General features: G+C 36.6%; 2 long non-coding RNA genes and 1 gene segment (V, D, J or C); 2 read left to right on the top strand and 1 right to left on the bottom strand.

Moving 5' to 3' along the window:
- Positions 1 to 5,521: 5,521 nt before the first annotated feature.
- On the top strand, positions 5,522 to 6,963 carry LOC311071066. 2 transcript variants are annotated; one of them, XR_014603745.1, is made up of 4 exons: positions 5,522 to 5,754; positions 6,240 to 6,301; positions 6,552 to 6,625; positions 6,946 to 6,963. It is a non-coding gene; the product is annotated as an uncharacterized lncRNA (long non-coding RNA). The 2 variants fall into 2 exon arrangements; XR_014603746.1 differs by lacking the exon at positions 6,946 to 6,963 and having other exon boundaries at positions 6,552 to 6,889.
- Positions 6,964 to 7,642: 679 nt separating this feature from the next.
- Positions 7,643 to 9,133, top strand: LOC311070829. Its single transcript, XR_014603718.1, has 3 exons — positions 7,643 to 7,726; positions 8,193 to 8,451; positions 9,002 to 9,133. It is a non-coding gene; the product is annotated as an uncharacterized lncRNA (long non-coding RNA).
- Positions 9,134 to 12,954: 3,821 nt separating this feature from the next.
- On the bottom strand, positions 12,955 to 13,592 carry LOC311070293 (immunoglobulin kappa variable 1-8-like). The segment is given in 2 exons: positions 13,499 to 13,592; positions 12,955 to 13,359 (listed from the first exon to the last, which is right to left on the bottom strand).
- Positions 13,593 to 14,820: the final 1,228 nt, after the last annotated feature.

Raw genomic sequence — 14,820 nt, 5'->3', positions numbered from 1 at the left:
AAAATGCATTAAAGTATATTTGTATTGTAGGCCTAATAAAAACACACTCAAGTACATTTTTAATACATTTAATAGTACGTCTTTTTCACATGTATACTGAATCAAACTTAAGTAGCCTATAATAATAATAATAGGATAATAATAATCTTATTCTGGCCTCACTGAACCATTGGGTTCCTCCAGATGCTGGCGTTAACATAAGAGATCTTCCAGGAACCACTTAAATGTTAAAAGATCTTCCAATAACCCTTTTATCGCATTCAAGTTCCTCTATTTTCCCCCAAAGCACTTCGAGGTCTCGTGGTAATGAAAAGGTGAGTCCAGAACCTCTGAACTAAATACAAAGTGCTTAAAGGATCCCATAAGTTCCAGCAAGAACCTCAAAGATTGTCAATGCTCCTTCAGTAACCCTACTATAGGAGAAAGAGCTCTGAGGCACTTAAATTACATTTTGAAGTTCCTTGAGTATCCGACAGGATATTTGAGGCTCCTTTAGTTTTTACAGTGTAGATTCAAACCAAAATATTTTAATGTAATCCTATCCAATACTACATAAAATTCATGTAATAATACCTGAGCACAGCATGCAGCGTGAAACTCTGTATATTCGTGTGTGTATGTCAAGAAATATATTCTGATTTGAAGCTTGTGACATATAAATGCGCACATTAACCCGATCACTTGTTTAGCGTTCATGTAAACACTACATTCAGATTCATCAATTGGAATGAATTCAGTCCGAATGAAACACAAGTTGTTCATGTAAACGCATCTGCAGAGTTTCTGTCCAGCTCTTAACGCTGAATGTGCTCTTGGATGGTTAGATACATGATGGACTTATGTAGAAAATAAATAACTTAAGGTCATTAAAAATATATTCTGGGATGAATATATTCTAATCCTGCTTTTTTGTCATTAAGGGAAATCATCTCTCAGTTACAAATTGACTGGTAAATGATAAAGAATGATGATATATTACCACTGATAAATTTATATTTTTAAACTTTTTAGAAACTTTGAACTAAACATTGATATTGTGTAGTTTGTGATCCTCCATCAGCAGCTGCAGTTTCTCTCAGCTGTATCAGTGCAGTCACTGTGACGTCTGACTGACAGAGGTTTTTGTACGACTCTTTATCACTGTGTGAACACATATTTACTGTTGATATAGTGTAAACTCTGACAGTAATAATCTCCTGTATCTTCAGTCTGGACTCCACTGATGGTCAGAGTAAAATCACTGCCATAGTCAGATCCACTGCCACTGAATCTAGATGGAGTTCCAGTATAACGGCTGTTTATGTCATGAATCAGGACTTTAGGAGCTTCTCCAGGTTTCTGCTGATACCAGGCTAAGTCATTATGGTATAGTCCTACATCCATATGACACTCTATTGTTGCTGTTTGACTCTGTTGGACAGTTTTAACTTCAGGTTGAGTCAGAGTCACTCCTCTGGATTCTGAAGAACAGAAAATAACTATTAGTGTTTAAACGATTATCATCATGTACTTTTACAAAAACACCAAAACCAGAGTAAGTTTTTACATCTTACCTTGAATAAACAGTGCAATGGTCCAGATGAAGATGTTGATTGTGTTCATTGCTGTAGTTTAGTCTTGTGTGATGATGAAGAGTGTGTTCTGTTCTGCTCTCAGTCATGAAGTGTTAAACTCACAGCACTATAAACACTCTCAGAGCACTGAAGCATGTGCTGACAATGCAAAGTGACTCTCTCTATTTAAATCATTATCCTGAAGACTGTAGATCAGTCACAAACACATTATCAAACAACTTCCTCATGTTGAGAAATGCCAAGCTATTATACACACATTTCTGAAGAGTCTATTGACAGAATCATACATATTATTGATATTTACATTGCGAATATTTAACGACTGACGAAAAAACTATTGATTTGAAGACATTAATATATATTAACCCTCTACTGCAAACATTTTGATGGCACATGATTATTGGCTCATTTGGGAATCCTGCCAAAAGACTTCTCTACACCTTCATACACACTGAAGGGTTACAAATTTAAGAATCTATTTCAGATATGCTTCCTTACATAACATCACAGTGAAGAATACTGATTTTAGCATTTGAGGTTTTAATTTAGGTAGTATATAAACTGAGAAAGTGATTATTGAGTTTACAGCAAGATATTCCTGCCCGACCTGTTTTTCCTTTGTAAGTTAAATGAGTCAGATCACGGAGACGCTAACCTATTGTCTTTAATGGCTCTTGGAGCAAGAGCCACAGTCCAGACGTTGAATCGTTTGGCTGATGGGATTAGCACACGAATGATTCACTGAGAATCTCACCTTTTTTTCTGCAAATGGCTTTCAGACCCAAATGGCTCTTGGAGCCTTATGCTGATTGAATTAGGATTGGCCAGACCCTCAAAGTCTAGGGTGTTACCTTAACCTGTATACTCATTTACATGCTTTGTTTGAATTTGTCTCCACCTTCAAAAGTCCCTCCTCCTAAAATGCCTATAAGACACCATGTAAATTTATATACTTTAGATCATGTTGGAAGTACTACAGCAACGTACAGCGGAGTTCTCAATAAAGAATAACTTCTGTTGAACGCGATCCCAACTGTCTCCTGGTCTCTGCTTCGATGAAAGAAAACTTTACAACAGCACACATATTTTTTTTATGTACAGTTCATGTCATTTTATGTAAGACTGTTAAAGCAAATAATCTTGCCTTCTTCTCACACCATGTGCTCCTGTGACCATGTGTCAGAAAAGGACTGTGCTTGATAGCGACTCCCAAACCTTATTGGCCTGTTCTTTGATACTCTTTTAACCCTTCTAACTGGTTGCAATCATTTAAAGAAACATGGACAGAACATGATATACTGAGGGCTTAATAAAACTTTATATAAAATATATATTTTATGAAACATGTTGAACTCTAAAACTGGTAGAAATTCAAAGCCATAAATCTAAACAAGTTGTTTTCCAGATGTGAGGTTGATATCTCAAAAAAATCTGCTTTCAGTGAAAGTTAGTTTGGGCGCAGTCCTGGGTTTGTGATTTGCAGTAGAGTTTTTCTCTCTCAAATATTACAAGCACACACACACACACACACACACACATTTTACACACATACAAACCTCACTCTGACATCCATACCAACACACCCACACAATTATCGCTGCATAATTTATCCAATTCCCTCAATAATATGCCAAAGCAGAAAACAGGAATAAAGTGAGTATTTGCTTTATAGGCCAAACCTGGAAAAATGGCACCATCTGGTAAACAAGTAATAAAAACTCAGTGAGTGTTTTAGCGCAATTTTCTGACGTCATGGGATCACAACACTAAGAGATCGTAAATCTTTTCGTGGAATTTTTTTTTTTTTTGCGCACAGACAGAACAGAAATCATGAGTTAACAATCGCAATTTTGTCCGGTGGAAAATTGCGCTAAAAAGCCTTTGGTTTGAAGCCTCGCCAGCAGAATGAAAGCCTGTTAACAAAGATTGCATAATTTTATAGTTAAATGGCCCTGGGATAAAAAAAAATTGCAATGTGGACATTTGTGTCCAAGTCGTTCAGTGCTATTGTCCATATGACTTAATTTTAAAAACTATATTCATTCCAATAAATTAATTTATTTTTCTTTCTTTGTTTTTTTTAGTTATTAATAAGTAAAAAGTGTGAATATTTTCGTAACTTAATATTTTCTATAATAAAATTAATTTCATTGGACTTCACCATAATTTGATTTTTCAAAGCTCATTTTAAAGTGTATATCAGAAGTGTCAGACGTAAAAGACGTGACCGGCCCACGCCTGCAGCAACGGAAGAACAAGCCCGGGCAAATCCTTCACTCTGGTCTGTTCCAGCTTCCAGAAGTTTATTCCAACAGGGTTTTCCACAGAGCCGGATAATTTATACTTCACGTACCTCATGTAAGTGACTCTTTGTATTGTTAAAAGTTAGATTTTACCCTAATTAACGTGTTTGTGTTGCGCAATCTGCAAAAGTATCGCTCTGTTTCCTACAAACTTTTGCGACCGCCAACTTCGAATGTGCGAATATCTCAAACAGTTTGTTAACTTGAGCCACACACTGTATAAATCTACGTGTGTGTGCGTTGAATAACTAAAGCTGTCTTTGTGTGATAGTTCAATGTTTCAGAGGTGTTTGTAACTTCTTCAAAAGCATTGTCTTGGCTTCGACATAGTTTGGCAGTGGACTCACGGACACACAGACACACACGAAGCCACAGCTAGCTGAGTGATTATCGTCGGTTGGAGATTAAAGCTATGGTCTACGATTTCAAAGATTGTTCATTATTAATAACCTCGTTTAGATGCTGGTTATGGTTCTACAGTACAATCCTAACAATATGAAGAGAAAAAAGAATGAAAAAAATCCATTCACTCTATTGGGCGTACAGCTGCAGAGAAGTTGACCAATGTAAGCTGTCCGGCTGGACAGCTTACATTGGTCAACTGCTCTCATCCAATCCCCCGCTCCACTTGAAACTCCACGTGGCGCTCGCGTCTCCACCCCACCCCGCCCCCCTCCTGCGACATGAAATTTCGCGGGCAAGCAGCTGACAGTCTATGGTAGCTAGCAAAGTAGCATCAGCTCAGCAGTGGAGATTTGGGACTGAAAACCGACGCTGACACGGCTGACTTTTTGTTGAGCAGGTAAGCATTTATTTATTCTTTTATGGTGTGAGGTGTTACATAAATAGCTTTTTATCAGTCTGACAACATGCTCATGCTGCCGGTCGGCATTGGAATGTTAGCCGTTTAGCATCGCCTATCACGGGTCAAAGTAATTATATTTCTTGAAGTGCTTGAATATATTTCAGTAGGCCTAGCGGGTTTCTGTTCGAGCCGATCGGAATTTGAACAAGATGCGCTGTTTACTACCGGTGATCACAGCTTGACTGAGTGACGTTGTTCAGGTCAGGTAGCACAGAGGGGAGGGGTGTGTGTGTGGAGGGGCGGGATGAGTTTTTTAAAACTTCCCATCCGTCTCAGGCTTTCTCGACCGATTTTCAACATCGTAGACTACAGCTTTAATGTGCCACTGAAGGAAGTGTTGCCAAGTCTCCTGGTGTGGCAGAATTTAAGGAAAGATGGCCTGCCCTCTTCCAACCATTCCAGTTAAGTGACTTATTCAGTTTTTCCTGACACTACTCACTTCTGAGAATTCTTTGGATATTGTAACTTGGACATGAGATAGTAGATTCACTTTTTTGCTTTGAATAAAGTTCAAATGTTGCTAATCTTTAAACCCCCTTAAATAACAGTCAAACATTTGCTGTCTTACAAGTGAACGAGGAGTTCTGGAGATGTACTGCGGTTCCCCTGGAAGCAACGTTTATGTCACAGCTGGACAAGCACAGCCCAAAGCTCCTCGAGCTCTCGAGGGCCAAGAGGAGACACTGCCCACACAGCAAAGGAGTCCGTGGCGGACCCGCCCTCAAGCCGCCAGATCCGCCTGACTGTCAGATTCGTTTTCGCTTTGCTAACAGGATCGGCCCCGCCTGCGGTTTTAATCGGCGGACCCAGAACGGCTCACATACGGATCCGCACTTCGGACGCGCCTTAACATGAGCCCCGCCTCCAGACGCACTGTCACCTCGCGGACTCGCTACAGACGCTGGGCGGACCCGCTGACCAAACGCGCCTAATTTCAACTGTCGCCATCGTCACAGAATCATTCTCCGCACTGTGGAAAAGCTAACCGGCAGGTCGACAAGCACGGAACAAGGTAAGAATGGTTAAAATATGCTTTATTTGTACAGTTACTTAGCCTGTAACATTACCGTTCATACCGTTCAACATACCGATGATATTATTTCTGAAATGATTGTGGCAAACCAAGTTAGCAAATTGTCATTAGCGTAGATTTGAGTAAAAACGTATTTGATAATTAATAACTTTGAGTAAAAAGCTATTTGGATGGTATATTCTTTCTCTCTGGGAGGTTAGGTGATTTAATTAACGTTAGCTGTCCGGATTTTTATCACACCCTGAGCGCGTATTGTCTCCCCTCCAGTAACGTTAAAATGTCAGGCAAGATATTATCATGTTAGGCCTAACGTTACCTAACTTACTTTTTTCACTGAATTTCTGGTATAACATGTCCATTTTTGTTTACATTTTGACAGTTCCACCTCCCCATGTAATGTTGTTTCAAAAAAATAATTAATATTATATGATACTGTGTGTGTGTGTGTGTGTGTTCTGTTGCAGCTTACAGTTTGTTCAAGTGCCACCAGTCTTATTTTGGAGTTTCATCTTTTCCTGACATCAGAGTAAAGTAAGATTTAATACTGTTCCAACTTGATTTAGCCAGATATTTTGTCAAATACTGACACTGGTCCACACTACAGCATTTAATACTGTACTGGTTTGGTTAGTTTGAGTCCATTTTTGTTTACATCATGACAAATATATTCTCCACCACCTCCCCATGTAATGTTGTTTCAGATAATTATTTCATATCATATTAAGATACTGTGTGTGTGTGTGTGTGTGTGTGTGTGTGTGTGTGTTCTGTTGCAGCTTACAGTTCACAGTTCGTTCAAGTGCCACCAGTCTTATTTTGGAGTTTCATCTTTTCCTGACATCAGAGTAAAGTAAGATTTAATACTGTTCCAACTTGATTTAGCCAGATATGTTGTCAAATACTGACACTGGTCCACACTACAGCGTTTAAATTGTCAAGGCTTAAAAATTTGCAAATTATCAACTTGAAGATGCAGCACTGGCCCAATGGGGCAGGTGAAGGTTCCTGCAACTGGCCCAAGTGTCTTTCACGCTGGCCCTGGGCCATCAGGCAGTCCTTATTGTCGAGCCCTGCTGTATAATTATTTTTGAAAACACTCAAAATTTTGGTTATTTTCCACAACTCACTAGTTGAAATGTGTATTTTGTGTTTCTGTTACGTTTCTTTTAGATAAAATGAATAGAAAAAACTACCTGTCTCCAGCTCCACCTTAAGACAGTAAGTTCTTCAGCAACTTCACTGTAAGTTGACAGTTCATTGTTGATTCAATTGAGTTCAATAAGGCCACATTTATACTGCAGGTCTTGATGCCTAATTCCGATTTGTTGACCATATCTGAATTTCTTTTATTTTTTGGACCAGCTTCTTTAATTTAAAAGTGACCCATATGCAATTACACCATGCACTTGGTGAAATAACCCAAGGTAGACGTACTGACCTGTTCTTGAAACAGGAAGTTAAATTTATCTGGTGATGTTTGTTACTTCCTTCTCGTTTAAGGATGTTTGGTGCCACAAAATTGGTACAGTGATGGAGTTACCTATTGGCCAAACTACAAAAATGAGAGAGTGAATGGGGCAGTGAAAAATTCTGAGGAACCTGGACCTGACTGGAGAAAATATGATGCCAGAGTTATTAAATCATGTGGTATGCTATTTTCTTTTTAAATAATCTAAATGGCTTTTGTAAGCAAATATCAAAGTATTTTGCTAATATGTTAAAATCCTTTTAATTACATTCTTCTCATATTGTTCTGTTGTCTATAGTTCTGTTCTTTTTTACTCTATTAATTTGAAGGTTTACTGAAGTTTAACATGTAGGCTATTTATTTTTTAGATGACTACTTTGTGGCACAACAGCTCTTGAAGAAAGCTCTAAATTGCAACACATCAGATCTACAGTCTGAAGAGGAAGAGGAGGAGATTCGGCCAAAAAGAAGGCCAAAGCCAATGTTAGTATACGTATATTATCCTTTATATTTTACATTAACTTTTTGGCCTCTATATTTTCTCAAAAACATAATTTAGTGTTAGGATATGATGAACCCGACAACCACCGCACGTAAAGCCAGCTGAAATAGAGTTAAATGGACAGTATGTTTTCTGGTTTCTCAGAGAAACCATTCTCAACCAATTACATTGATTTACAATTTAAGTTCTTAGGCCAGTGAAAATGTTTATGTAATTACATTTACATTTACGCATTTGGCAGACGTTTTTATCCAAAGCAACTTACATTGCATTTTAAGGTACCCATTTACATTCCTATCAGTTCTTGCTTCCCCTGGGAATTGAACCCATGACCTTAGCATTGCAAGCGCCAACACTCTACTGTTTGAGCTACAGGAAGGCTTTACATTTATTATTATTATTAATAAGAGATGTTTACTGCTTGTTTTTTTCCACCCTAATTTATAGTCATTTCTTGGGAGACTCTGATGAGAGCGAAGAGGAAGATGCTCATAAAAAGAGAGGCAAACTTTTAACACAACCATCAGCTCCTGTTATTGCACCACCATCTTTTATCCTAAGTAGCGGCACAGCTGCTCCACCTCCACCCATTTCACCGCCTCACTGTTCACAGAGACCAGCAGAAGAGCAAACCCCTTCTGCAAGCAGGGTCTACAGACCTACCTGGCGGGGGGGAGATGTGGATCAGACAGTATTGCCTGCTCTGGTGAGCAATACCTCATTAGATACAAGACTCAAATAGAGTTTATTTTGTCAGCTTTTTTATTTTTATGCATGCTTAGTCCTGTGTCAAATTTACTATTTAACTTTTAGCATATTTAGTCAACCTTATCCTGTTTTTGTTTAGTTCTTTTTTTAGTCAACTAAACTTATGGGCATTCAAGTTTTATTCAAGGAAAACTTTTTTTTTTTTTTTGTCACGCTGTATAATGGTTAAAATTATAATCACTTAATCATTTTAGTTGAGCTTCTGTTTGTGTTTGTGCCAAATTCTTTAGGGAGTCTATTAAAGTCTGTAGTTTTCTTATGTCTCATTAGAACTACAGAAACGCAACCCGATCTGGCAGTCTTACATAGCGTGGTTATAGCAGATAAAGTACCGCAAAGCGGAGGCAGAAGTGCCTTTCACCCTGTTACGACTTGACATTATTTTAAGTTAAAAAAAGAATTCCTCTAAATATCCTCTAAAAAACAACAACCTGGTAGCTTCAATGTGATTTCATGACATGTAATGAAAATCTGCTTATGTATTACAGGTGGTGTGAGAGAGAGCCATGTCTCCTGTGCCGCCACCGATGACGACATTACAAAACATGTAATCCGGTGGTTCAACCTGGCATCAGATAGGGGAAGCTCAAGGAGCCAGAGCCCCTGTCAGCAAACCTTGATCCAACAGTAGTGAAAAAAAATACTTTATCATTTTAGTAATCATTTTGTAATGTTTTTCACTAAATAAAATGATGTTCTTGGTACAATTCATGGTTGATTTCATTTTTTTCTGTAATGTCTATTCAATGTATACATGAATAAAACTATTAAAAAAATTAGTAAATATATTTATAGTCTGTAATAACCTATTTTGTTATTGTTAGTTGGCTAAAAATTATTAATGTTTAATGATTTCATGTTTTATTCAAAGGCACATACATTAATAACTATTCAAGCTTTTATAGAGCAGTCCAGTCTATCTAATGTTCGTCCACCATTAGATTTTAAATATATGTGTAGCTATAGTTTTGGCCAGATAATCAAGTGTGGGGAAAAAAGTGGCATTGTAGACGGAATTTTATGAACGGGTCCAAAACGGACCCGGGCCGGGCATATGACCAGGTCCAAAACGGACCCGGAGCGGATATGCGGCTCATTCGCGGATCCAAAGCGAAGCCGGGGCGGATGTACCCATTTATGTACGGATACGCAAAGGGACCGCAGCGGTGTCGGACCGGATCCGCGAGCCGCCACCGTGGCGTATCCGGCGCGGTGTGCAAGTGGACGCAGTTTCGGATCCGCTTTCTGGATCCGTTCCGGAGTTCACTGTACCTCCGCGGCGGATACGTTTCGTAGTCAGTTTGCTGTCTGGGTGGTCAACGCATCAATAACTTGTTGATGGAACTGATACAGGCGGGGCTAAAGTCGTTACAAAGTTAAAAGGTACAATATTAATCAATTGAGTAGTTTGATTTTCAGTTATCTTGCTTATCTGGGTGTGTTTTTTTTTGTTTGTTAATTAGACCGTTTTTTTTTTTTTTTTTTTTTTAATAGTCTCAATTGTTATTACTATTATTATATTATAATAAATAATAAAGATAAACTAATACAGACCTACAGTAATGATGACATTACAGGGTTGGAGTGAATTTACCAACACAAATAATGTATTCATTATTGTTGTATTAACTAGGACCCAAGTGCCGCTGCAGTGAAGAAGAGAGATGTCCCTCTGAGATGAGACGCCTCTGTGAGTGGATGGGAGACAGTGGACAGGAGCTCATCTCTGATTACTGGGTCGGTCTGGTGAACTGGTGTAAATTGTGCTGACTGTTAATGTGAACTGACTGAACCAGCATTTGGCAGGTAGTGGTGGAGGATTTGTTTTTCATCAACAAATGAGATTGTTCGTCTTAAATACTTTATCTTTTATCTCAAAGGGGGCTGCAGAGATCACTGTTCATGAGGACCTGGAAATGAAGAATATGAGCATCTATGTCTGCCATGAGCCAGATGCAGTAGGAATCATCATTGAGGGAATACCAGTCCTTACCAATCTTGGAAATCTGGCCAAAGCATGCTGTTACTGCTTGGGTTTGACATATGCACTTAATCTTGAGTGTCCATCCAAGCTTTCCAAAACATTTGAGGTGTTTCAAAGACTTTTCGTGGGACTTGACACACTGCGCCCAAAACCAAGCCTTGTGAACAGCTCATTTTGAATATGGCTGTTGACTTCATTTTAAGATGTTGTAAGATTATGTATGTACACAGTGAGAAACTGTACTGTGAAGGTGTTCCACTAACCTGCACTTTATTAGCTGAGGGCATGCTTTCTTTAATGCATGAGTACAGTTGTTATTGATTACACTCAACACTACAGATCAGACCTCATCCAACTATTGCAAATCTAACACACTCATCCTGATTAATTATGTATTCATTTATTATTATACATTTATACAAGGTTTTAGTAATATTGTGAGTATTTTTATTATTATAATTATTATTGACATTATGGTTATTTATTAATATTTTCAATATCATAGAAACATTTAACAGTGATGGAATGATGGCGATGTGATGATAATTTGCTTGATATAAGGACGGTAATGGTATAATGTATATATTAAATGTTTAAAATAAATAAATGAATAAATAAATAGATAAATGAAATGATGATGATAATAGTGATATAAATATATAAAATATAAAAATATAAACAATACAAGTCAACACCTAACACATGACACAGATGATTTTAATGCACCAAATGCTGATCTTAATGCACTTCACCTTCTTTTAATGCACCACCTTAGTTTAGGCATACATACAAATAGTAACTGTACAGTGAATGAGAAGAAAGGGAAAGAAAATGAAAAAATAAATAAAAATAAAATAAAAATGGGAGGGGGAAAAAAACATGCACACAGACACAGAAACTAGGAGAGGTGTGGTATGTGTTGGGTGTGCGTCACGTGTGTGTATCGTTATTATTATTGTTATTATTATTGTTATTATTATTGTTATTATTATTATCATCATTATTACTGCTATTATTATTATTGATATCACTGTCGCCGTCATCGCAAAGTGTTATCATCATCGCCATCTTTAGCATTACTATTATTAGATAAAATAAAATAAAAACAAAAAACTTTATTATTACTATTGTTGTTATTATTATTATTATTATTATTACTATTGTTGTTGTTGTTGTTATATTATTATTGATATAACTATTGCAATACAAAATATTATCATTATCGCCATATTTAGTATTACTATTATTACTGTTATTACTGTTATTATTATTGATATACATGTTGTTATTATTATTGTTATTATTGATTTGATCAATATCAATAGTATCTTTTTTTTTTCTTTTTTTGTGTTAGTATGAGTACCAATACTGTTATTTTTTTTTATCATTATCAATGTTATATATTATTATTATTGATATTACTATTGCCGTCAACACAACTTATCACCATCCTTATTATCATTATTGTATTATTACTGTCATTGCTATCACTGATATTACTGTTACCGTCACCACAAAATATTATTATTATCATTATTATTATACATGCTATTACTATTTAAATACTATTTAATACTTCTACATATTACTATTATTATTTGTCGTTGCTGTTTTTTTTTTTTTTTTTTTTTTTTTTTACTGTTATTATTACTGCTGTTTTATTGTTGTTTTTGTGTTCTGTTGTTGTGTTCTGTGTTTACCTTATGTACTGTATAATAATAAAAAAGAAAAAAAAAGAAAAAAAAAGAAAAAAGAAAAAAAAAAAAAGAAAAAGAAAAAGAAATGGAGTATGGGACTATGACTCCTGTCCATCATCATGTGCACACTGGCCTGATCAGGACATCTGCAACTTCTAAACCGTCCAGACTGTGCTCTACTCGTCCCGACCGCTGCTGGAAGAGGTTTCAATAATTCATCAGTTTTGGCTGTGCTAATTTCTGTTATGATCTACAATGTGCACTTCAAGAAAGAAGTACTCGTTCTGTTTAAAGTTATGGCTCGTTTCCACTGAGCGGTACGGGACGCAATTATTTCCGTTTCCACTGTCAAAAGTTGTGAATGGTACCGAATGGTAACTCATCTGCAAACTCGACCGGAAGAAACAAGCGTCTTTTGAGGAAATGTTCTCTTTTATAGAGATATTATCTTGCTAGAGAATATTCTCCTTTGGAAATAAAGGAAGTGTTGAAGTGTCCAGAGAAACTCTTGCTGACAGATAGGGAACTCAGTAATATAAAGATCTGTCCTCTAGTGGTGAAGGATGGAAGTGCAGTTAAAGTGATTGACTTTCCTGCAGTTCGATTACATTGTAGTGGCAAGTTTTACAGGAACAAGCTCACTCACATTTTCTCCACATTTGTGTCCAGTTTAGTAAGGGATATAAGACTGTGTTACATGTTTACTTACATCATAATAAATGAATAAAGTGTGTGAAAGGTTTGATATTGTGGATCCTCCATCAGCAGCTGCAGTTTCTCTCAGCTGTATCAGTGCAGTCACTGTGACGTCTGACTGACAGAGGTTTTTGTACGACTCTTTATCACTGTGTGAACACACCACCACTGTGATAACTCTGACAGTAATAATCTCCTGTATCTTCAGTCTGGACTCCACTGATGGTCAGAGTAAAATCACTGCCAGATCCACTGCCACTGAATCTAGATGGAGTTCCAGACTGAAGGCTGTTCACTCTATAAATCAGGAGTTTAGGAGCTTCTCCAGGTTTCTGTAAGTACCAGGACAGACAGGGTGGACTACAGCCTGTTAAAGGAGTGCTGGCAGTGCATCTCATCACAACATTCTCTCCTGATGAAACTGTATGAACTACAGGAGTTTGAGTTACTGTGATCTGTCCACTGGAGTCTGGAAGAGAAATGCATAAAGACAATATAAAAACAATGTGTCATATTAGAAATAGAAATAGATGTTCAATATGTATAAAATATGAACCAACTTTATTAATGTAGTTATAAGCATGTCAGTGTCTTATTGTATAGCCTACCTGATATACAGAGCAATATCCAGATGAAGATGTTGATTGTGTTCATTGCTGTAGTTTAGTCTTGTGTGATGATGAAGAGTGTGTTCTGTTCTGCTGTCAGTCATGAAGTGTTAAACTCACAGCACTATAAACACTCTCAGAGCACTGAAGCATGTGCTGACAATGCAAAGTGACTCTCTCTATTTAAATCATTATCCTGAAGACTGTAGATCAGTCACAAACACATTTCGGTTACACTTTACAGCAAGGTGAATTAGTTAACATTAGTTAATTACATTAGGGGAGCGCGGGGCACAACCTAACACGGGGCTAGTTGTAACACGCTTGTTTTAAATACTTCCGCACATGCTTGGATGACGAAACTTTGTGTATTTACTAGTTGCCATATCAACACTATATAGAAAAAAAAATTCTGCCAATTTTTTTTTTTTTTGGAAGATATCCATAGACATTTATTAAACCATAGCAAAAGTAAATTTCTTAAGTTAATTTTTCATCTCTATTTTTTGTGTTTATTTAAAATAAGACAAATCTGATATTATTTTAATCTCCAAGATGTTATTTAACAGTTGAGATAGTTATTTAATGCTTCGCTAACTAGCAGAAGACACTAGCAGGGTTTAAATCCCAGTTGTGCAGGCGGGGGCATGTTGTAACACTGCGTTACAATGTGCCCCTATTAGAAATATGCTATTATATGCTATACTTTTATTAATTTTATTGAGAAAACGTGAGAAAAAGTTGAATAAAGTCAATGTTCAGAAATGACTAATTATTTATTTGTTTTGAACTATGTTGTATAGCTGTGTTTTCCTGTGTTCATAGTCAAAACTGAAAAATGAGTTTATATTTAATTATTAAAAATTGCCATTATTTTATATGAAAATTTTTTTTAATTGTATTTTATTTAGAAAATATTTTAGTTTGTTTTGTATATTTTTTATTAGATCAGATAACATTTTAAGCTGTCATATGTTATGTTACAATGTGCCCCACACATGTTACAATGTACCCCACCTATGGGGCATGTTGTCACATTTCACTTCCATTCTTTCGGGGTATATCCAGAAAAAAGTATATACTGTATTAATAAAACAAAAACACATAATTGTAGTTGACATGTGGGAAATTAATGTGGGAAAAAATAAATACTCTGAACCATAAGTAGATTTACACAAACTGAGAAACTCAAAAAGCGTTACTTTGTGCCCCGCTCTCCCCTACTTAGCATGAACTGCACTTGTACAACATTTATTAATCTTTGTTAATGTTAATTTCAACATTAATACTTTATTAAAATCTTAACAACACTGTTGAACAAA

This window comes from Abramis brama (assembly GCF_963993115.1).
Source record: "Abramis brama genome assembly, chromosome: 20".
NCBI lineage: Eukaryota > Metazoa > Chordata > Actinopteri > Cypriniformes > Leuciscidae > Abramis > Abramis brama.
Note: the sequence above shows the minus strand (reverse complement) of the source record. Positions and strands in the feature narration are given on the sequence as shown.